This window comes from Chiloscyllium plagiosum, unplaced genomic scaffold (genome assembly GCF_037043375.1).
Source record: "Chiloscyllium plagiosum isolate Xiang-an unplaced genomic scaffold, Cpla_swu_hap1 HiC_scaffold_24, whole genome shotgun sequence".
NCBI classification, from domain to species: domain Eukaryota; kingdom Metazoa; phylum Chordata; class Chondrichthyes; order Orectolobiformes; family Hemiscylliidae; genus Chiloscyllium; species Chiloscyllium plagiosum.
In genome coordinates this window covers 44,822,665-44,847,519 of record NW_028270162.1, presented here as the reverse complement: position 1 = coordinate 44,847,519, position 24,855 = coordinate 44,822,665, and the positions used below count along the sequence as shown (strand labels likewise).

The 24,855-nt window shown below is 42.6% G+C and overlaps 1 long non-coding RNA gene across 4 annotated transcripts in view; it reads right to left on the bottom strand.

Annotated features, from left to right (window-relative positions):
• Nucleotides 1-968: 968 nt before the first annotated feature.
• The window catches only part of LOC122562757 (uncharacterized), a 29,747-nt gene continuing 5,860 nt past the window's right edge, over nucleotides 969-24,855 (bottom strand). Inside the window, exons 3-5 of one of the 4 annotated variants that reach the window (XR_015761279.1) lie at nucleotides 7,866-8,123; nucleotides 1,747-1,861; nucleotides 969-1,571 (exon numbers count right to left, since the gene is read on the bottom strand). This is a non-coding gene — a long non-coding RNA (uncharacterized LOC122562757). The other 3 variants (XR_015761277.1, XR_015761278.1, XR_015761276.1) reach the window with 3 other exon arrangements.

The following is a 24,855-nucleotide window of genomic DNA, read 5'->3' as shown; positions in this document are numbered from 1 at the left end:
AAATGCTTTTGTCCATTCTTTTCAGGAAGAATGTATTAAAACAGCTGTCTCAAAAGGTAAAACTAACCCCATTCAGGGTCATCTATACAAACATTTCATACTGATTACTGGCTTCCTAATACACCATTATCCATTAATACTAAACACTGCTGTACATGGTAATTATAGCTATACCAGACTCTGGCTTATAGCGACATTAGGTTAGGACTAACCAATGAACATTGTGTGTTCATGTCCAAATGCTTCCAAGACTGATTCTAGAGTGTTTCTTCTATAGACAATAGACCATTTCAGGAGGGGTAATGTCAGTGATGATCACCACTGTTCTGGCTTTGAAGTGGAGTAGTGCATTACTGTGTTTGGTATTACTAAATTGTATTTCATGGGTAAAATGGGATATGATATTCTCTCAATTATTATTCCCCACTGCATCCCAGCATGGGCCTCAAATCCTCTCAGGCAACATCCTTGTAAATCTTTTCTGAACCCTTTCAAGTTTCACAACATCATTCTGATAGGAAGGAGACCAGAATTGCACGCAATATTCCAAAAGTGGCCTAACCAATGTCCTGTACAGCCGCAACATGACTTCCCAACTCCTGTACTCAATATTCTGACCAATAAAGGAAAGCATACCAAATGCCTTCTTCATAGGAAGGGTTTGGAGGGATATGAGCCGGATGCTGGCAGGTGGGACTAGATTGGTTTGGGATATCTGGTCAGCATGGACGAGTTGGACCAAAGGGTCTGTTTCCATTCTGTACATCTCTATGACTCTAATTGACTTCCCCAGTGTCCCCACCACAGCACTAACCCCTGGAAACCACATGGACCACGATGGTCTTCCCCCCCTAACTGAATTGGAAAGAGAGTCCAACTGATGATTTGTTGGACTGGGGGCGGAAAGAATTAAAAATCAAACAGCACTATGTTACAGTCCAACAGGTTCATTTGGAAGTACAAGCTTTCAAGCACTGCTCCGTCATCAGGTAGCTAGTGGGCAGGATCATAAGACACAGAATTTATAGTAAAGATCATAGTGTCATGCAAGTGAACTGAATGAGCGAGTGGATCCTGATTTGATCTCTAAGCATCTCCCTAACTGACGTTTAACCACCGTTGTGGTGGCACCAGCTGCACCATTGAATGTGACCCACTTGCCCGACTATAGAGACACTGATCCCTAACTCTGAATGCCTAAAATGAACTGACTGTCCATGTAGAAGCCGTGGACTGGAATCAGACCATATCTTTGACTTGCGATGCTAGTACCCCCTGAGAGACAGTCCCCACAGACTTGACTGAGGACTACTTCCCTGAGAGTTTAACAAATGGCCGCTTGTCTGAGGCACAGCTTTGCTGGATAGCAACACAGATTGGGGAGGACATTTAACTCTCCAGTGTCAACGAGCTGACTCAGAAGTATTATAACCAGGTGAGTATGGAGACATCGGCTCCCTTCTTTATAACTTCCTCTCCATCCGTCATGTGGATTTATTTTTAGCATGCTCCTATCGCCCCTCAATTAAAATGTGCTTCACTCGAACACAAAGGAGCCGACTATCAAAATCCTTGAGTGAAAGAAAAAATTATTATATTAATAGATCTGAGAAAAAAAAATGCAGCATCAAACATCCACCCAAACACTGGTAAGAGGTTTATAAAAGTATTTCTAGTACACACAGGGAGAATATGGGTTACACAATTAAACATTCCTTAGAGTACTTGACATATCAGATTCTTCACCTGAGATCATGGTTTAATGGTTGACTTATATCCTCAGCAATAGTAGAATCTGTAAATCTTTGAATTCTTGGTGAAGGGTTGTTTTCCCAATTTGTTTCTGACTGAGCGTTGCCTTCTGTGATGATGAGAAAAACAGGTGGGGCAAGAAGGAGTAAGACTTCCAAGTTTTGTTGTTATTAATACACTTTTCTTTCTTTTACAATTGCTGCTGAAAAGTAGCTGTCGAAATAATATTGAATATGTACTCTAGAGTTGAGGTCTACTTTCTTTCCAAGATAGATCATTGGCAGATAAGTCATCTCCCAAAATGTGAACTGACTGTATTTGTGAGAATTAAACAGGAGATGCGAATTTCTCGACACGGATTCAGGTGCCTGGTTGAGATGTCTTTAGACGAAAAGTGATGATGAGAGTGTAGATTCTAGGTTTGTTTATTCTACATGGGTCTTCTGAAGTTTGCCTCAATTTGTGGTCACATGACTACTGCAGCCATCTTGGATGAATGCCGCCATCTTGGATGAATGCCGCCATGTTGGATGCATGCTTCTACCTTTTGTTATGGACCAGACCCTTTCAAAGTATTTTGAGAAGATAGCCTAGACACTAACATTTTCTTTCTTTAGAGGCAATGTAATGTGCTGTGTTCAAGATGCAATTTGAATGGTCAAACTACTCAAACTAAAGCACAATTTAGTTAAACACTGTAGTTAAAATACAACACAAGAAAGAAGAACTTTGAATAACAACTCAATTGGAAAACTTAACAGAATAATAGATACAGTAACTAATACTAATTAATTGTTCCAATATAGAAACATCCCATAAACACACCCCTTAGCAAAAAGGCAAATTCAGACAAATATATTTGTTTCACAGGTAACCCAGCAGCAGAGAGAATTCCCCTGCTTCCAGCTGTAATCGAGAGAGGGAAAAGATAGCTTTTACATCTTCAAGCCAACAACAGGAATGCCTTAAAGTTAAACCTAAAAACTAGAAATGTTGGTCTGAGACAGCTAGTCACACCCAGCCAGGCTGATTCTATTGTTCAAACTTTTACAAAGAATCCTAAAGCCTTGCAAGCGGTTTATTTTAGTGGTTTTAGCAGACTGCTTTGCACCTCTGTTTTACAATCCCTGTTTAAAAGAAAGAGCACAAAATACCCTCTTAAAGCCACAGCATTGTCACACTCTTTCAAAGCTATTTTAGTCTATGAAAGTTCTCAGAAATAACAATCAGATGACGGAAATCTATATTTATCATTAGGTGGGCTTTCCCTGATTTTTGTGCCTCAGCACTACACCCGATTAGTGGCCATATGTTTGCCCTCAGGGTGAAAATGGGCTTTGACTTTCTTGAATAAGAGTTTCATCACCAGTGTGGGAAAATGCTGAAATTTTCCAGGAGGTTTCACGCACTGAGATAAAAGGATTGGTGAGATTCCACTTCCTTGATTTTAGCTAATTCATGGCTCAGATAGTCTCCTCTTCATAGATATTTTGCCTGAACCTGTTCCAAGCTGTTATTACACACCTCTGGAGAAGGTGAGACTTGAGCCCAGGCCTCCTGGCTCAGAGTTAGGAACACTACCAGTGCACCACAAGACCCTCCATCTTCTCTCAATCTATGTTTTTCCCCGACAATTCACCACTAAATTGCCCATTTGCCATCTAAGCAATTAAAGAATTCCAGGCATTATCTACCAGGCAATGTAACAACAACAGAGGTGAAGGATTAAAGCAAATTAACATCTCGTCTTCATAGATATTTTCTCATCAACCCAATTAGAGGTGTTCTGGAGCAGGTGGGATTTGAACCCAGGGGCTCAGAGACAAGGACATCCAGCTGCACCTGAAAAATGCTCTATCATTCTTTTATCTTCCTTTCATATTAGAAGTGGGAAGAAACAGAGCACCCACACAGATATTCATCCAAAGCTGGAATTGAACTCAGGTCTCTGGTGCTGCGTGATAGCAGTGCTAACCACTGAGCCACCATACCACCCAGACTGAATCCAAATTCCACCATCTGACAGATTATTATTGGATTAATAGTCTAGTGATAACAACACTATGACATTGCTGGTACAATTAAAAGGCATCTGAGTGGGTATATCAACAGGAGGGGTTTAGAGGTAAACAGGCCAAATGGGACTAGATTAATTTGGGATATCTGGTCAGCATAGATGAGTCAGACTGAAGGGTCCGCTTCTTGCTGTCCAACTCTCTGACTATATGTGCTCTTATATTTCAACTTAACATTTTTTTCCATCACCAAATTACCCGTGGTGTCTTTTCAATAGTCAATAAATTAACTCCTGTCACCTGATATTTAACTGTTAAAAAAAGATAGCCAATTGCTGGTGCTTAACTGTTTAAAAACTTAAATGCTAAAGTTCTTTGCAGGATTCAAAACAGGTGTGTAACTTGTTTCTAAATACTCAAAGCACTGGCAATTAATCGCACAAAATCTTACTCAGAACGCTGGCTGCAGACTTCGCTGAGATGTTATGATGTAGAGGTGCCAGTGTTGGACTGGGGTGTACAAAGTTAAAAATCACACAGCACCAGGTTAAAGCACCAGCTTTCAGAACGCTGCTCCTTCAGACAACCACCTGATGAAGGAGCAGCGCTCCGAAAGCTAGTGATTAGATTCGATTCCCTACAGTATGGAAACAGGCCCTTCGGCCCAACAAATCCGCATCTACCCTGTAAAGAGTAACCCACCCAGACCCATTTCCCTCTGACTAATGTACCTAACACTATGGACAATTTAGCATGGCCAATTCACCTGACCTGGACATCTTTGGACTGTGGGACGAAACTGGAGCACCCGGAGGAAACCCACACAGACACAGGGAGAACATGCAAACTCCACACAGACTGTCGCCCAAGGCTGGAATCAAACCTGGGACCCTGGTGTTGTAAGGCAGCAGTGCTAACCACTGAGCGACCGTGCTGCCTGCTTCCAAGTAAACCCATTGGACTATAACCTGGTGTTGTGTGAGTTTCACTTATCTGGGATGTGTTAAAGGCTGCACAGAGCTCTGTGCTTGAAGGCCCTATTCGTGATTGGACCCACATCAAGGCTCTAAAAATTTCCCCCAGACTCCCAGTGGTTGTATCTGAAGAAACAAATGTTGGATGTTGTGAGACCCATCAAACAGTCAACCCAGTAGCGATGATAATTCAACTGGAAATGAGACTGAAACGAGATCATCCACACAAGGTCACTGCTAATGAATGCAAGGGAGAGATTACTTTATTCAGGGTGTGGTTAAAATGTTAAATTTGCAACCACATAAAGTTATTGAGGGATTAGCTTGAATGCTTTTAATGGAAAATGGGATAAACATGTGTAGGAGGGAGTAGCAGATGGAGTTTAATTTAGATAAATGTGAGCTGTTGCAATTTAGTAAGGCAAATCAGGGTAGGACTCATACACATTAAGGAATGGGTTCTGTGGAGTATTGCTGAAAAATGTATTGCTGGAAAAGCGCAGCAGGTCAGGCAGCATCCAAGGAGCAGGAGAATCGACGTTTCTGGCATAAGCCCTTCTTCAGGAATGAGGAAGGTGTGCCATCTCCTCTGCCCTGAAGCTCTTCAGCCGCGTCCTCACATTCCCAACGCCCCTCCCCCTAGTCCCTCCTCCCTACCTTTTATCTTAGCCTGCTTGGCACACCTTCCTCATGCCCGAAACGTTGATTCTCCTGCTCCTTGGATGCTGCCTGACCTGCTGCGCTTTTCCAGCAACACATTTTTCAGCTCTGATCTCCAGCATCTGCAGACCTCACTTCCTCTGTGGAGTATTGCTGAACAAAGAGATCTTGGAGTGCAGGTTCACAATTTCTTGAAGGTGGAGTCACAGGTAGATAGGGTAGTAAGGAAAGTGTTTAGTACATTTGCCTTTATTGGTCAGTGCATTGAGTATAGGAGTTAGAAGGTCATGCTGTGGCTGTATGGCATATTATTTAGGAGGAGAAAGTGAGGACTGCAGATGCTGGAGATCAGAGCCCAAAATGTGTTGCTGGAAAAGCGCAGCAGGTCAGGCAGCATCCAAGGAACAGGAGAATCGACGTTTCGGGCATGAGCCCTTCTTCACGTTTGGGATACTGCATTCAGTTCTGGTCTCCCTGCTACAGGAAAGAAGTTGTGAAACTTGAAAAGGTGCAGAAAAGACTTACAAGGATGTTGCCAGGGTTGTGAGTTTGAGCATGAGGCTGATGCTGACCCTGACCCTTTTTCTTAGGGTAGGGGAGTTCAGAACTAGAGGGCATAGGTTTAGGGTGAGAGGGGAAAAATATAAAAGGGAGAAACGGGTAACTTTTTTCACACACTGGGTGGTGTGTGTGTGGAATGAGCTGCTAGAGGAAGTGTTGGAGGCTGGTACAATTATAACATTTAAAAGGCATCTAGATAGGTATATGAATTAGAAGTGTTTAGAAGGATGAGGACCAAACACTAACAAATGGGACTGGAGTAGTTTAGGATGTCTGGTCACTGTGGATGAGCTGCACAGAATGATCGATACATCTGAGAGAAGAGGTGGATTAGCGATGGATGAAGTGAGGTGGACATTCGTGTAGAAAATAAGCAACAACACAACTCAGTTGGGCTGAATGACCTGACTCTGTGCTGAAAATCCTATTCAATTCTGCCATGTTGGTGTGGAGGGATCCCAGCTGTTCACGAATTGCTGATGGAGGAGTGAATGGATGGGACCCTTGGGTTTTGGCCAGTCACGTACAGGCCTGTAGACAGTGAGAGATCAGCCCCTGGGATAAGGCTTTGCTTGCTCAGTGATCCTTCAGGACCTCCTATATTCATAGCAGCCACCAGATTAAAACTGAGGAGACATCTGTTCTCAGTGTCACCTAGTTTTCACACACCTTTTACAGAAGCGGGGGGGGGGGAAAAAAAATCTGAGGCAGAGTTTGATTTGTTGCAGGGCTGTGCTGGACAGAAGTTCGTTTGAGTTCATGACCCACAATTCCAGTCTTATTCTATTTGCAAAGAAATGTAATACTCCCTCCTGGACAAGGAGCAGGAGACACTTGAGACTTGAAACATTTTCCAAAATAGGGTTGCAATAAAAACATTGTCATAGCTGTATTACCTTGAGCTGAGGGCTGGATCCCTGAAATAGTCACGTGCAAGGTCTGTGTGGCAGGTTTACTCACAGGAAAGAGAATGTGATTACAATCTGAAATAATGACAGTATCTCTGGTATATGAATAATGTATTTCAGAGACATTGTCTTGGGTACTGGTGTCTGGGTTGCAGATTTCTCTGGGAGCAGTGGGGAAATGACAGGTCCTCAAGTAAAATAAATAGATCTCCCCACACTTTATGTTCTGCTATTCTAACCTGTCAACCATAAAACATTAACTCTTATATGATCAGTTTATATACAATTGGTTTATTTCTGTTATGTTTACAAGGATGTTGCCAGGGTTGGAGGATTTGAACTATAAGGAGAGGCTGAATAGGTTGGGGCTGTTTTCTTTGGTGTGTCGGAGGCTGAGGGGTGACCTTATAGAGGTTTATAAAATCAAAGGGACATAGAGTAAATAGATAAGGTATTTTCACTGGGGCATAGGTTTAGGGTGAGAGTGGAAAGATATAAAAGGGATGTAAGGGGCAACATTTCTACACAGAGGGTGGTGGGTGTGTGGAATGAGCTGCCAGAGGAGGTGGTGGAGGCTGGTACAATTACAACATTTAAAAGGCAACTGGATGACTATATGAATAGGAAGAGTATAAAGGGATATGGACCCAAGTGCTGGCAAATGAGTTAATAGATTTAGTTAGGATATCTGGTCGGCATGGACGAGTTCAACCGAAGGGTCTGTTTCCGTGCTGTACATCTCTATGATTCTATATATGAAGTATTAGGATTCTTTTTGAGACTTCTATGCAGGGCTGAGAAAGCAGAGTCTAGTGACCTTCCTCAGAACTGAACTGCTGTGTTTCTCCATCTGTGGACAATGTTACTATTCAGAGGTGGAATGGCCTTTAACGTTCTGTCTTTATGGGCGTTATCCTCTTGCATGTTCTTGCTGTGTGTTTTATCCTCCCTATGTTGGCCTGGTAAGCACGTCAATAATTCTCTCATTGCCTCACCTGAACATGTCATCAATCAGTCCACCGGTTGTGTATATGATGGAGCTGTTTTTCCGACCCTCCCTGTCATGTGGTGTTGTTTTCTTTCCTTCTTGAATCTCCACAGTTGGTCTTCTCGAGCTGCTTGATTTGTATGGAGGAATCAAGCCCCAGTTTTCACCCAATACCCACATCCTCAGCAGAAGGCAGAGAACAGTAACCCAGGCTGATTTCTGCTCCCCGATCCCAATGACACTTGAACAAGTCAAAAACAAAGATCTGTGGATGCAGGAAATTAGAAACACAAACAGAAATTGCTGGATTAGCACAGCAAGTCTAGCACATCTGACATCTGAACTTGAGAAACATTGAGAACTTATGAAAAAAACAATAGCAAAAGAAAGCCCCTAGGGTCTGTCCAGCGGGCCAGGCAGCATCCGAGGAGCAGGAGAATTGATGTTTTGGGCATAAACCCTTCATCAGGAATGTGGGGACGGGGAGGGGGGCTGAGAGATTAATAGAAGGGTGGGGGTGGGGAGAAGGTGGGGGTGTGATGGTGATAGGTCAGTGGGGAGGGTGGAGCAGATAGGTGGGTTGGAAAATGGACAGATAGGACAGTCCAAGAAGATGGTGCCGAGTTGGAGGGTTGGATCTGGTTTTCGGCGGGGGGGGGAAGGTGGATTTGGAAACTTGTGAAGTCAACGTTGATGCCATGTGGTTGAAGAGTCCCATGGCGGAAGATGAGGGGTCCTTCCTCCAGTGATTGGGTGGCTTGGATTTTGTGGTGGAGGAGGCCCAGGACTTGTATGTCCTTGGGGGAGGGGGAGGGGGAGTTGAGGTGGCCAGCCACAGGGCGGTGGGGTTGTTTAGTGTCTGTGTCTCAGAGATGTTCCCTGAAACACTCCGCAAGTTGGCATCCTGTCTCCCCAATGTAGAGGAGACTACATCGAGAGCAACGGACACATTGATTGAGGTGGATGGATGTGCAGGAAAATCTCTGCTGGATGTGAAAAGATCCTTTGGAGCCTTGGATGGAGGCGGGGGGGGGGAGGTGTGGGCGCAGCTTTTACACCTTTTGCGATGGCAAGGGAGGATGCTTGGTGTGGGGGAGGGGGGGGGCCTGGAACTAACGAGGGAGTCACAGAAGGAATGGTCTCTGCGGAATGCTGAAAAGAGTGGGGGGGAGGAAATACAGAGGAACCTCAATTATCCCAAACGAGATGGGCAGGCAGTATGTCGTTCGGATTTGATTATTCTGATAACCGATTCAATGCCTCCCCTCTGGCACTCGGAGTTTTCTGAAGTTTCCTGTTTCCTCGCTCTGCCTGCCTTGCTCCCTCTCTCTGTCTCAGGGTTTGTTTCTGAGCAGACACACACTTGTGTGTAAGGGACCTGCAGCATTGCTGAGGCCGCTCCCCACCGCTGCTTCACTTCAATGGGATTGACAGAGCGAGCATTTGCTGAGTCTGCTCCCCGTTCAGGAGACTATGGAGCAGCACACCACACAACTCCCCCCCTCCCCCCCCAAACCACACCCTGCACCACCGCCCCACACCCTCAACCCCTCCCCCACCCCGCTCTGTGCTTTCAGCCGGTTTCCAGCCAGCGGATGCAGTGAAGCAGCCAGACACACACACACACACACACACACACACACACACACACACACACACACACACACACACACACACACACACACACACACACACACACACACACACACACACACACACACACACACACACACACACACACACACACACACGATGCTCTGTAGAGGACAATGTTGGAGAGATTATCTGGGGCCTTTACTTGAGAATATTCATTTGCAGAAGTAGGGAGGGAGGACAGTCAGTCATTTGGAGATGGTGCCTGGGCTCTCATTGATGTCCAGGACTGTTCTCGGCAGAATTTCAGTGAGCCAAATTCACTTTTAATCATTGTAATCAAAAGACACATTTGTTGCACCAGTGTTAGTAACACCTCTTACGGGACCTTGAGATCTTCTTCAGATAATCCAAACTTCGGATGATTGATATTCAGATAATTGAGGTTCCTCTTCTGGTGGTGGGGTCTGACTGTAGGTGGCAGAAATGGTGGAGGATAATGCGCTGTATCCGGATATTAGTGGGGTGGAAGGTGAGGATCAGGACGGCTCTATCCTTGTTGCGGTTGGCGGTGTGGGGTTCAAGGGTGGAGGTGCGGGACTTGGAGGAGATACGCTGGAGTGCATTGTTAATCATGCGGGAGGGGAAATTGCAATCCTTCAAGTAAGAGGCCATCTGGGATGTCCTGGAGTGAAATTGATCCTCCTGGGAGCAGATACAGTGGAGGCAGAGGAATTGGCAATAAGTGATAGCATTTTTACATCCACTGTATTGATGAACTGTTTAACCTCCTCATGGGAGAATGAGGTGGCGCCAATACAGTTATCGAAGTAGCAGAAGAAAAGGTGGGGAAAAGGTGGGGAATACAGTTATCGAAGTAGCAGAAGAAAGGTGGTGTAGCTGCAGAAGATGGACTGTTCCACATATCCTACAAAGAGGCAGGCAAAGCTGGGGCCCATATGGGTGCCCACGGCTATCCCTTTGGTCTGAAGGAAGTGGGAGGATTCAAAGGGGAAGTTGTTGAGAATGAGGACCAGTTCCACCATTCGAATGAGTGTGTCAGTGGAGGGGTACAGGTTAGGTAGGTGGGAGAGTGTATTCCCTAATGTGTTTGATTGGTTAAGCCTGGGTGTGCCCTCAGGGAAAAATAAAGTGCAGATATTGAGAGAAGGCAGAACTGTCGCGTATGTTATGCATTTTAAAGTAAAATCTCTTACACCTTACTCTTTAAAAAACCTAGAACACAAAGCGGAGTTCAAAATATTGATAATTGAAGCAGTAAAAGTTAAAGAGAATATTAAGAGGGCTGAAGCAAGATAGCATTCTTATTTTAAACTTGAGCACTTCTGTTTAGAGTTGCCAACTCTGCCGGGATACAATTCGGGAGATTTCATTGCATTTTCAGCTGCCCTACACAATCGAACAACACTTTCTAACGTTTCCAATGGAACCTTATCCCTTACCTGAGATATGGTGACCCTCAGGTTAACCACCACCAATTATCTCTCTCTAATGAGAGAGGAGCCCTATGGTCCTCTGGGATTTTACCATTTAACCTGTAACTAATCAATGAAAAGGTTCAAAAAATGAGAATAAAACAGTTCTTGAATTACTTTTAAAAATCTGGCTGCATTTCACCTCAGACTGCTTCAAACAGTGCCCAGAATATTAATGTTTAATTCCTGTTGTCTTGACAAACCCATGATTCTTGACAAACCCGCATAAAAGTTGCGAAGGTCAACCTTTCAGTAGCAGTATTGTTAAGAGTATACGCTACCTACAATCTTAATAATAGGCCAGCTTCAAGGGCAGAACCTTGGAGCAATGCCAGCAGTTTAAGAGTTCTAAGTACCCTGCAGTGAAGCAGAATTCAATGTATCTGAGGTTGAGAGGATTCATCTCTATCTACGTGGATACCTCACTGCATGCTGTGTACTTCACTGAGAGAAATATCAAGTATTTGAACCTGAACTCACGCTATGCAGGTGCCACATTCCCTGAGCTAAATCAATCTCATGCAGAGTTCAAGGATGCTTTCACACTGCACGTTTTGGCATTGGTATGAAGTGGTTTGGGCTAAACCTGTATGAATGTGGCTTGATTTGACTCCAGAGAGAAGTGGAGAGTGAGTTTCCCCACTTTTTCTGAGGAATCTTGTTCCTTTTCCCTACACATCAGACCTTGAAGCCACAAACAGGGCCAGAAATACCACTTCAGACCCTCCTCAAGTTTAAAGACCTGTCTTACTGGACAGGACAGGTCTGTAAATCAGGTTAACTGGGGTACAGCGGACCTGCTGTGCCTGGGTCAGGGTCAGAGGTTGAGAGCAGCATTGGGGCCTCTGATTTCTGTCTCTGTTGCTGCATAATGCAAGAAAACAAACAATTCCAGTCCAGTGACTTTTTATCAAACTGATATGTAGCTTCAGGAGAGAAAGGGTTAAAAAGTGGCTCCTCCTTGGTTGTCACAACAATTTTTAAAGTTATTTTTCCATGGAGCTATACCTCTCTCCAATTAAAAACATAGTTAACTATTATGAGAAATAAGGAGTCAATCAACTAGGTTTTCTTAAATCAAAGGTTAAAAATCACACACCAGGTTATAGTCCAACAGGTTTATTTGGAAGCCATAACTTTTGGAGCAATTATCCTTCCTGATGAAGGAGCAGTGCTCCGAAAGCTAGTGCTTCCAAATAAACCTGTTGGACTATAACCTGGTGTTGTGTAATTTTAACTTTGTACAGCCCAGTCCAACACCAGCAACTCGAAATCATTCAATCAAAGGAAGCACCAAATTTCTTGACTGTTAAAGCAAGGCAAATAATATAACGCCACATGAAGAGTACAGCTTCCTGTGGTCTTCTGGTCGTGCATGCACAGATACACACACACATACACACACACACCCAACGTTAGAGGGAAATAGTGTCCAATATACAGCAAGATAAATAAATATTCTTTTCATCGTCCTTTTGTTCACTTTGAGGTTGATTGGTTGGAACCTGAGGCCAATGTCGATTTGTTGGTTTCATGGGTACAGTCAGTCTCGACAAGCTAACATTGAAAATTCATAGATTTTTGAATATTTTTCTCTGTGGTTGTTTGTCTGGGAACCAGGCGCCAAATTATTCAGAAAAAGAGAAGGGTGACAGCAACTTCTGTTTAATTACTTGCCAAAATATACTTGAAACCTTCCTTTGAAAAGTTGATTCCTGTGTGTATTTCCAAGATGCTCTTTGGAGGTACAGTATTTGTCTGTGAGAGCCATTGTATCAATGCCCAACAATTTGTGGTGTTTAATGCCTTCCTGAGACTCTGATAGGTTTTGATGGATGAAAACCAGTTTGTTGGCTTACACTGGGGATAATCAATTTGTACAAAGAGTTTCAATGGTCCATTGTTCGGCTATCCTTTGCTATTGATGAAAGGTTTTAAATCATCCTGTTTGTACAACTAGTTTCACATTTAAATAAAATAAAGTTCTGTTCATTTCTCTGAATATTCTGAGTTTCGATAACAATTCCTGTTCTGGTTCATATATAAATCTTTGTTCCAGCAGTACCTGTAGTCAAATTATCTTGCCTCCATACAGAGATATTTGAGATGTTGTTTTGTGCTTCACATTCCAGATATCAAATTTTAACATTCAGTAATTACTCCTTGGATAGTCGCTTTGGGACTAAAACACAGCCTTTAGAAATTCATTTCTATTTTCCTGTTAATTTGCCTACTTTAAGGTCAGATGACTTTGGTGGCCATTTTAAAGTATCACAATCACAGAAATGTTACGGTGCAGACAGAGGTATCTTGGTCCATCATGTCTACTACTGCTCTTCAAATGGATGTTATGACCTAGTATGGGTAAAGATTTGCCTGTCTTTACCAATGTCATTACTCATTACATGGTTTCTCCCTATCTACTGTCCAGACTTCAACACTTTTAAACACTTCTATCAGATCTCCTGTTCGCTGCTCTCTCTCTCTAAGGAGAACAGTCCAAATCAATCCAATTTACCCTTTTGACTGAGGTATCTCATGCTTGAAACCATTTTCATAAAATGGTTTTGCATTCTCTATAATGTGTTCACATCCTTTCTATGGCATAGTGCCCTGAATTGTATACAGTATTCTAGCTGAGGTCAAACAACGTTCAGCAACTAGGAGAAAGTGAGGACTGCAGAGTGCAAGTCAAACAATGTGGAGCATAGCATAGCTTCCTTGCTCCTATATTCCATGCCTCCATTAATAAAGCACAGGATACAGTCTGCTTTATTTACTGCTCTCTCCACCTGTCCTGCCACTTTCAATAATCTGTGTACAGTTACACCTAATTTACTCTGCACCTGCACCATCTTAAGAATTGTACCCTTTGTTTTGTTTTCTTTTTGTTCATTTCTTCCTACCAAAATATATCACCTCACACTAACCTGTACTGAACTTCACCTGCCATCTACCTGCCCATTCCACCAACATGTCCATATCCGTTTGGATTTCTACACTATCCTAGTCAGTTTACAGTGCTCTCAGTCATCCGAAAACGTTGAAATTGTCCCCTACGCATCCACCTCTAGATCATTAATATAGATCAGGAAAAGCAGAGTCCAAATACTGAAACTATGGGGACCTCCACTACAATGCTTCCTCCAGCCTGAAACATGTACATTTCCTATTAATCAGACTATTTCGTATCCATCTTGCTCCTGTTTCTTTTTAATTCCATGAAATGTAATTTTTCTCTCAAGGTTGGAGTATGGCTCTTTGTCAAAAAACCTTTTGGAAGTCTGTGTTCACCACATTACAGCATTATCCTCTTTGATCCTTCTGTTACCTCTTCAAAACTCTCCAGCACATTAGTGAAACATAACTTCCATTATAGAAATCCAGGCTGCTCTTCGGCCAACCTTTATCAATGTGACGAGTTATTCTTTTCTGAATAACCCTTTCTGGAAGTTTCCACATCACTGAAGTTAAACTGGTCTGTAGCTGCTGGGTTTATCTTTACAACCATTTTATTGAACAAGTGCAGAATGTTAACAAATCTTCAATCCTCTGGCATCTTCCCTGAGTCTAGAGAAGGCTGAAAGATAATGGCCAGTGTCAATAAAATTTCCATTCGCAGCTGCTTTAACGTCCTTGGACATATCTCATCTGATCCCAGTTCTTGTCCACTTTAAGTACCGACAGTCTGCACCATTTCTTCCTTGTCAATTTTTAAATCTTTCCAGCTCATTTTTAATTGCTTTGCTCTCCCTCTTTAATGTTTTTATGTTCATTGAGGAGATTTTAAAGATTGATAGTCTGCATTTTATACTGGCAAGACAGTATTTTAAGGAAGGATTTATCTCAAAGAGAAAAAAAAAATAGAGAAACCAAAACCGCATTATTATTATCACAGTCATAGTCATAGAGTCATACAACATGGAAACAGACCCTTCGGTCCAACTAGTCCATGCCGACCACGTTCCCAAAGTAAACTAGTCCCATTTGTCTGCAAACCTTTCTGATTCATATATTTATCCAAATGTCTCTTAAATGTTGTAACTGTCCCTGCATCCACCACCTCCTCTGGCAGTTCACTCCATACTCTCTGTATGAAAAGTTGCCCCTCACCTCCTTTTTGAAATTTTCTCCTCTCACCGTAAAGATATGATTCCTAGATTTGAACTGCCCCACACCAGGAAAAAGACCCTTGCTATTCACCTTATCTATGCCTCACATGATTTTATAAACCTCTGTATGGTCACCCCTCAACCTTCTACACTCCAATGAAAAAGGCCCCAGCCTATCCAGCTGATTTTTTATAACTCCAACCCACCATTCCCGGCAAAATCTTTTCTTTTCTGAACCGTCCCCAGTTTAAGAATATTCTTCCTACAGTAGGGTGACCAGAACTGGGCACAGTATTCCAGGAGAGGCCTCACCAAGTCATCTGCAACCTCACCATGACATCCCAACTCTTATACTCAATGGTCTGAGCAATGAAGGCAAGTGTGTTAAAAGTTTCTTAACCACCTTGTGTTGCAACTTTCAAAGAATTATGTACCCGAACCCCTACATCTCTCTGTTTGATAACACTACCAAGTGGTCCTACCATTAGTTGTATAGGTCCTGCCCTTGAATGTTTTACCAAAATGCAATTCCTCACACTTATCAAAGTTAAACTCCAAATACTATTCCTCAAACCATTGACCCAATTGATCAAGATCTCTTCGTAACCTAAGATAATCTTCTTCACTGTCCAATACACCTTCAATTTTGGTATCATCCACAAACTTACTAACCATGCGTCCTATATTCTCATCCAGATCATGTACATAAATCACAAACAAAAGTGACCCAGTACAGATCCCTGTGGAATACTGCTGATCAAGTCCAAGAAACAACCCTGCACCACCACCACCCTCTGTCTCCTACAGTCGAGCCAATTTTGTATCCAATTGGCAAGCTCACCCTGAATCCCATGTGATTTAATTATTCTACCATGTGGAACCTATTGAAAGCTGTCGCCCTGTCTGCTAAGGGCCCTCAACACTAGCCTTGCCACCTCACCAGCTTGCCGAAACTGAAATGCCGAGGGAGCCCCAGTCGCAGAAGGGTTCACCAATTCTGACCCTCCAGCACCACTAGCTGGACTGTACTTGGCTGAAGTCATCACGGGACACAGTGTCCCCCAATCCCACCCACATACGTAATGGTGCACAGAAGTCAAGAGGACAGCATAACCCTTCTCCCAACCCACCCCACCCCGCAATAACTGTTTGAAAGTGCGTGACTGATTCCCATTGCATGTAAGAGTTCAGTGCAGCCTTGTCCTCAGACAGGATCTAATATATAAGCCATCTTGACTACAACCTTCCATTAAGGTTAGAATAAGCAACCAGCAGGTTCTCTGCTTGATTTTTACTGTATCTTCATGGCTCAATGTTAATACAGTGAATCTGAAACTAAGGCAAGCAAATGAGACTACTTTGAGAAAGCTGGTCAGCATGGATGAGTTGGACTGCAGGGTCTGTTTTTGTGCCGTATCACTCTGAGTCAAGAATGACAAATGCTTTAATTAAATGGAGTTTGTTTAGTGAAACTGCAGAATTATTATCTACAACAATGAAATAATTCAAGGAAATGTTTCTGATCATTCTTGCTTGACAATTAAGAATTTGGAGTTTAGAAAGCAAATATTAATAATCTGTCTTTCTGAGATTAAGGAATGCTCGAGTATCATGATTGGCCAATGGCTTTGTTAAGTTAGTGCCAGTGTTATTCCCCATATCAGCCACCTCAACCAGCCCAACTCTCCTATTCACTACTTATACACTTTTTAATAATCCTAATTTTAAAGTCTAACTTGCTTTTGAACTGATTGCTGTAGTTTATCTCAACAACAGGCTGGGGGAAAGAGGTGCATTTTCTAACCAACCTCAGTTTAAAATAATGGGAGTAGGCCATTGAACTTCTCAAACCTGCAATGCCATTTGGTTATGACATGGCACATCTCCCAAAACTTCTGTCAAATTAAAAAAAAACATAAATTGGGACCTCTCTTTATCTTCCTGGGAGGAAACAATCCATATACAGTTTTGGAATTAAAACCATTACTTGCTTGACATTGATAGGGTGGTTGGGGCAGAATTTTAATTTACTTTTGTTCAGTGGGATGTTTGTCGAGTTTGTTTTTGGAAGTTTTTCTCTGTGAGGCCTACTGAGTTCTCTCACCGTATCTTATCAAACTCCCCTCAGTGACTACCTATCCTGCCCCTCGGTTCCAATTCCAGCTCTATATAATCATTCACAAAGAGTATGGTGCTGGAAAAGCACAGCCAGTCAGGCAGCATCCGAGGAGCAGGAGAGTCTATATTTCAGGCCTGATGAAGAGCTGTTTTCACAGCAGTTTGAATTTAACCAATCAGTCTAAATTATGCCCCAAGACGCTAAAACCCAATTGAATTTGAATTTTACTGTTTTGACAACATTGAATCAATGAGACTATCTGATGTTTGGGGCATGGAAAAAGCAGGCATTTTGGACGGGTAGCCAGAAAGAGCACCAACTGCCACTGAAAGATTGCTATTTACCCCACTCTCTGTCAAAGGTACCTTTTTCACATATAACATCTTTGTAACAGAAGACCGAAGGCGACCCAGGGAGATCTACAAACAGAGGATCGACACCAGAGGCTACAGCCACTGTCTGGTTTTGAAAATTAAGTTGCTGTAAATTTAAAAGGGCCTTTATTGGATCAGTATAGTTTATAGAGTAGGAGGTAGATAACAAATCTTTAAGAGAAAGGAGGCTTAGAGTTGTAAATAGTTGTCATTTAATATTAACGTTTAGCATTAAAGAATAAAATTGATAATTTTGTTAAATAGTGGAATTTGGGTATTTCTCTGTTACTCATACTTTAACAGATTACAAGGCAAGGTGAGCACACCCGGACCAACCAACCCAATCACCCCGTAGCCCAACACTTTAACTCCCCCTCCCACTCCACCAAGGACATGCAGGTCCTTGGACTCCTCCATCGCCAGACCATGGCAACACGACGGTTGGAGGAAGAGCGCCTCATCTTCTGCCTGGGAACCCTCCAACCACAAGGGATGAACTCAGACTTCTCCAGTTTCCTCATTTCCCCTCCCCCCACCTTGTCTCAGTCAAATCCCTCGAACTCAGCACCGCCTTCCTAACCTGCAATCACCTTCCTGACCTCTCCGCCCCCACCCCACTCCGGCCTATCACCCTCACCTTGACCTCCCTCCACCTATCGCATTTCCAAAGCCCCTCCCCCAAGTCCCTCCTCCCTACCTTTTATCTTAGCCTGCTGGACACACTTTCCTCATTCCTGAAGAAGGCTTATGTCCGAAACGTCGATTCTCCTGTTCCTTGGATGCTGCCTGACCTGCTGCGCTTTTCCAGCAACACATTTTCAGAGGTGAGCTTTCTGTATGTTTGGTTTAATTAGTAGAAGGGTTCAACGATGTATTGTAACATCTCTAAACATTTCCTATTCGTGCACCTGTCTAAGTGTCTTCTAAGTGGTGTAACTATACTTCCTGGTCTGCAGCTCCCCTTACACCCACCCCAATCCTGAAGAAGGGTTACACCCAAAGCATTGAACTTCTCCACCTCCTGATGCTGCTTGGCCTGCTGTGTTCTTCCAGCCTCCTGCCTGTCTACCTTGGATTCCTTAGTTTTTTTGTCTGCATCTGTACCTACATCTCGGACTTCTTTGGGCAGTTAATTCCTTTCGTGAAGTTATACAAAGGACGGCGCTTGACTAATGTTGTGCAGGTGAACTATTGGATGGATATTGTGAGGTTAAGGTGCAAAGATCCATTGTGCTGTGCCACATCCCAGGCTTGGGCCCCCTGTATGGTGGGTAAGAGGACACTATGACACACCAAGGGCTTCACATAAACGTGAGCAGATGAACTTCAGAGAGATTAAGTGGAGAAAAACAAGGTTTAGGGGGAGTTAGTCTGCAGTGCTTGTATATTTTTCACTTTTCAATGGTCAAAACAGATACTGAATACAATCTCTAGCCTCAGTGGAGCCTGAAAGCAAAACAAAAGTATTGTGCAGAGCAGAAAGAATATTTACTGAGGCTGAAGCATATTTCCGGAGCAAAAGGTGAAGGCACTTTAATAATACCTGGCCCTCTTTATACCCGGAGCATATTTAGATATTTTTGCAAACACCTACCCAGAGAGCTGAGTCCAAATTCTGCCAAAACAGGAGGCTGTCTTCAGACAGTTAGCCTAGTTACTAACTAGGCCTCATGATATCTGATTACAATAGGTCTTAATAGGATAGTAATTTCCTGAAATTATTGATGAACTGTGTGTGTACAAGTTGCCCAAGCATTACCAAATACAGTCTCCAGGAAAATGGCTCAGGACATGTGAATCCTTGTGCCTCAGAACACATCCCAAATGAAAACTCTGCCTTTGCTCACAGAAGAGAAACTTCCACAGGGGCAGTGACAAGTTTTGGAAATGGATGTCCAGTCTGTCATATGAAAGGAAAAAGCGTGGAATTCTGGTCGCAATGATTCCTTTGATATCATGAGGAAAATTATAATTTTACATGACAACGCTGTTTGCACACAACCTTGGGGTTTTACTGACATCTTTGTACACCTTCAACCTTTAACCAGACCTCTATTTTCTCCAATTTCGGTATTTTTAGAGTAAATATAAAAAAGACTTAAAAGAAAATGAAAACAATGCACAATTTTTACAAAACCCTCAAATGGTTTCTTGCAGCAGTGTACAGAAAATTAATTTTTAATTGCCTAGAGACTCCAAAACAATTATTCTGATTAAACTCCATTAGAGCATGAAGGTGAATAAGGCCTGATTCCATCCTTACCACATCCGGCTTTGTGCATGATGCAGTAAGAGTTCTTATAGCTGTAGGCAAGCTAGGATTGTGTAGATAAGGGGTGGAGAGTGCAACAAGTTATGTAAATAATATCTATTCTCATGAAATTCTGCTTGAACTTCACACTCCTCTTTTCATAAGCAGCAGGTGTCTTTTCCCATGTCCTCAACACCCTGTGAGATAAATTGCTGTCACCGCTCTTGACAAATGGAGTTTTCAGACAGAGTAGTTTGTTTTTAGGCCCTATACAATTAATAACTAGCTGACTGGTGCCAAGCAGTCACCTTCTGCTGGGTCAAATAGTCAATCATGCCTCCCAGAAGGAAAATACATCACGCTAAAACATGCAAAGCTATCAATAAATGGCTCTGAGCCAGTTGTTTTAGTCACTGGCTGTTGCTTCTGTCTTGCACATTCTGGAAGTTTCATTGACAATCCAGTACGTGTTGTGTGGGCCCAAATACATGGAGTCAAATTGTTCCAAATGGGGAATTATTTTGGGGAGTTGGGACACTTTCACGTCACGACAAAGCTTACTTTGTCTATTAGCAGGCTGCCTCTGATTTAAACGATGGTAAGGTCCTAGGGAGTGTTACTTAACAAAGAATCCTTGAAGTGCAGGTTCATAACTCCTTGAAAGCGGAGTCACAGGTAGGTAGGATAGTGAAGAAGGTGTTTGGTATGCTTTCCTTTATTGGTCAGAGTATTGAGTAGAGTAGTTGGGAGGTCATGTTGCGGCTGTACAGGACATTGGTTAGGCCACTTTTGGAATATCGCATGAAATTCTGGTCCCCTCCTGTCGGAAGGAGTTGTGAAACTTGTAAGGGTTCAGAAAAGATTTACAAGAATGTTGCCAGAGTTGGAGGGTTTGAGCTGTAGGGAGAGGCTGAATAGGCTGGGGCTGTTTTTCTTGGAGCATCAGAGGCTGAGGGGTGACCTTATAAAGGTTTATAAAATCATGAGGGGCATGGATAGGATAAATAGACAAGGTCTTTTCCTGGGGTGGGGGAGTCCAGAATTAGAGGACATAGATTTAGGGTGAGAGGGGAAAGATATAAAAGGGACCTAAGGGGCAGTTTTCTTTCACATAGAGGGTGGAACGTGTATGGAATGAGCTGCCACAGGAAGTCATAGAGTCATAGAGTCACAGATATGTATAGCATGGAAACAGACCTTTTGATCCAACCTATCTATGCCGACCAGATTACCCAACCCAATCTAGTCCCACCTGCCAGCAGCTGGTCCATATCCCTCCAAACCTTTCCTATTCATATACCCATCCAAATGCCTCTTAAATGTTGCAATTGTACCAGCCTCCACCACTTCCTCTGGCAGCTCATTCCATACACATACCACCTGCTGTGTGCAAAAGTTGGCCCTTAGGTCTCTTTTATATCTTTCCCCTCTCACCCCAAACCTATGCCCTCTCGTTCTGGACTCCCCCACCCCAGGGAAAAGACTTTGTCTATTTATCCTATCCATGCCCCTCATAATTTTGTAAACCTCTAAAAGATCACCCCTCAGCCTCCAATGCTCCAGGGAAAACAGCCCCAGCCTGTTCAGCCTCTCCCTGTAGCTCAGATCCTCCAACCCTGGCAACATCCTTGTAATTCTTTTCTGAACCCTTTCAAGTTTCACAACATCTCTCCAATAGGAAGGAGACCAGAACTGCACACAATATTCCAACAGTGGCCTAACCAATGTCCTGTACAGCCGCAACATGACCTCCCAACTCCTGTACTCAATACTCTGACCAATAAAAGAAAACATACCAACTACCTTCTTCACTATCCTATCTATCTGCGATTATTCTTGCATTATGTTAAGATTATGACCAATAGCTCGGCTTTCCGCCCCCACTCTTCCCAGGGAAAATAGGTCACCACCTCCACCTTGACTCACGCCTATTCTCACTTAAAGCACATCAATCAAGCTTTTTAACCTCAGGACATATGTGCAATTTATCCTCATAATTTAATCCCTTTTAAAGCTTGCTATCAGTCTGCTGAACCTGTGCCAATCCAAGGCCACTGTGTCCTTTTTAAAGGCCAGGCAACCAGACCTAAACTCATTGCACCAGCTGGGGGTCTTGGCAAGGCTTTTGTATTATCTTTGAATTATTAGTTCATTAAGATGATCACTACAACACTCCCCCACCCCAACACATCGGAAAGTACCAGAACTCCACTTAAAGTCAGCAACCATTAAAGTGATTTAGCCTCATTTTTGCCAACTTAATAGCCCACACTGAGCTGTAAATTGTATCATAATTACCAGTCCTCTTTCAAACTATAAATTAGAAATAGGCGTATGCCCTAGATCTGATTTCTCTTCCAAATCTCATTATGCACACTGGAACCTATCATTAACATGCTATGATAAAATTCTTTTATAATTTATATTCTTGAGCTTCCAAGTATTTAAAAAAAAAGAGACATTTATAGGTGATGCCAACAGGAACTGAATTTGTGTAAAATCAATATTCAGACTTGATGACTCAGAAAAACTCCTGGAGCAGATTGTGCAACATTAAAGGTTATCCAAAAGCACACACCAGTTGCCAAAACAACACAATCTGGGATGGAAAACATGGCAAAACCGTTGCTAAATTCCTTTTCCTTTACATCCCCCACTCGTTTAAAAAAAGAAACTACCAGTTTAACCATAATCGCAAGTTCAACTCATTTGCTGTAACACAAAAGCAGGTCAGCAAGCAAACTGGCCAACGAGCCACAAGAGAGAGTTTAGGAAATCGTTCACCAGGCTATTGGCATTTATCTTTAAAAGGCACATGCCTCACAGAGAAATGTTCAGGGAAGCTGGTTACTTGAGCCATGGAGATGTGTGCCACCTTGACATCACACCATAACTGGTGTATTTTGACATTATTCAATTTTTCATTTCCGTGTCTCAGACTAAACTATATGCATTCAACTGAGGCTCAGCTCACAGCTCAATTCTTATCAGGAGAGTATTTTTACGGGAAGCTGACCTGGTAAAACTGGTCTCTTGAAGCAAGAAGATATATTTGTTGATTTATGCCTGTGTGTCTGACTTCCGCTTCAGTTGACACATTTACTTTCTTCAATTTCATTGATATTATCTGAATACTTGCTCTTTTTGTTTCTCCTGCTCGTGTTTCTTAACATTACCTTTGTCTTTGAATTATTGCCTTTTAGAGAGGTGATGGTATTTTATTTTCTGGTTCTAAATGTGTCCAATGACTGACATGAAGAATAGGTCCTTGTACCAGATAAATAAACCGTGATATCACTGTGGCATCGGACCAACCATCACAACACATCAGGATCTGTACCATACAGTATCAACAAGCTGCATTTATATAGTGCCTTTAATGTAAGAAAACATCCCAGGGTGTTTCACAGTAGATTAATCCAACAATAATTGACCTAAAGAAGGCGATATTACAATAGATGACTAAAAGCCTGACTAAGTCCCATCTTTACTGCAAAGTCTTCACAATGCTGCAGACTTGTGCCATCTTTCAGCATAATAATCAACTCAAGTCTGGGATCAGCGGCAGCTTTGCCTACAGAATGAGGTCTAGTTTGACCTGAATCCTTCATGGTCCCCACGCCCTCCCTTGACACCCAAAGTAGCTCCATCGGATGGTCCACAATGCACATCAGTGTACCCCTCCGTAAAATTGTATGCACCATATTTTTACAAGAGAAGACATTTTCTTTCCTGCTAACTGCAGAGCAGGAGATGTCAGTTGGTAAGGATGCATGGCTCTTGCTGACAGCCAGAGGTTCTTCAATCAAAATGAGTCATGTGTGCTGTGACGTCATGTCCATGCACTTCTAAGGCTACATATCTTTGACAAGCAGTTTATCGTTACATAGCTTACAGGATGCAACATATTAATCCAATGATGCATCAGCAGCTGAAGCAGCAAGAGTAAAAGTCAGATATGCTATACTTAGCTCCTAGTGAACATTATCTCTTAATAGTATTTGCTTCAAATAAATAGTCCAATATATTTTAACCGTACATTCAGGTTTAAGACAAGAACATGACATGCTGTTAGTTTGTCAACCCTGAAGATTTTTAAGTTTTTAAGAACACTATTTAGACGATAGTAGCAGAATAGCAACATTGTTTTCTGAAGGTTTGATTGTGCAGAACAGAAGCCTCAATACTTTCATATCCATCAGAAGCAAAGTGCGGCTTTAAGAATGAAATTGCTAGCAAGCCTTACCTTGTTTGAGTAATTCTGCCTCTTTGAAGGGATTCTAACCACCAGGGATTGGATCTTTCTCAAGCCAGCAGACATTGGCTCCCAGTAACATAGTTCAAATCTGGGAGCCCCTGCTTCCTCTGAGATCTCCTTCTGCAAAACATACTCTTCTTTCCAAAGAGAGTCCTTTTGACAGCTCCAGCTGCCCTCCCTCTTCATCACTTCCTGCTGCTGGCTTTCCTGATACAATTGCTCCCCATTTGAAAGAATACTTCCATTGCTGGGTCACTTTTCTGCCACCTTCGCAGCTCCTCATTAAGTACAGCTCTTATACTGGATCTTGCAGTTCATGGACAAGGACTCTGTTAGTCAAGTCCTTTGATCAAGCATTACTGATCCAAAATAGGTCAAGGTTTTGTCTCACAGGCATAAAGACCACAACTACCAGTACTACGGACATTCTTATAAAGATACTTCACAGTTAATATTTCTTTTGAAAAGTTAAGTTTTTAAAGGATTGTGGAAAAGTAGATCAATTTCAAGTTCTATGTGGATACTTGGAAACGTTTATCAAAAATATCAGAGAGGCATTTGCAGATTGAAACTTCTTTTTTTAAAGAAAATCTTGCAAATCATGTGATTTTGGATAACTGCATAGGGTCACATCTCAGATGTTACTTGCCTAGGTTGGATAGCTGTTCTTCTTTGAATAGTGTGTGGCTTGGAGAGCTGTTTCTGTTTGTGTTTAGTATCAGTTACAGGAAATCCTGCAATGAACATGTTTTCCATCTCTTGTCTCCTGTTTGAGAAGCATCTTTGTGGTGGGT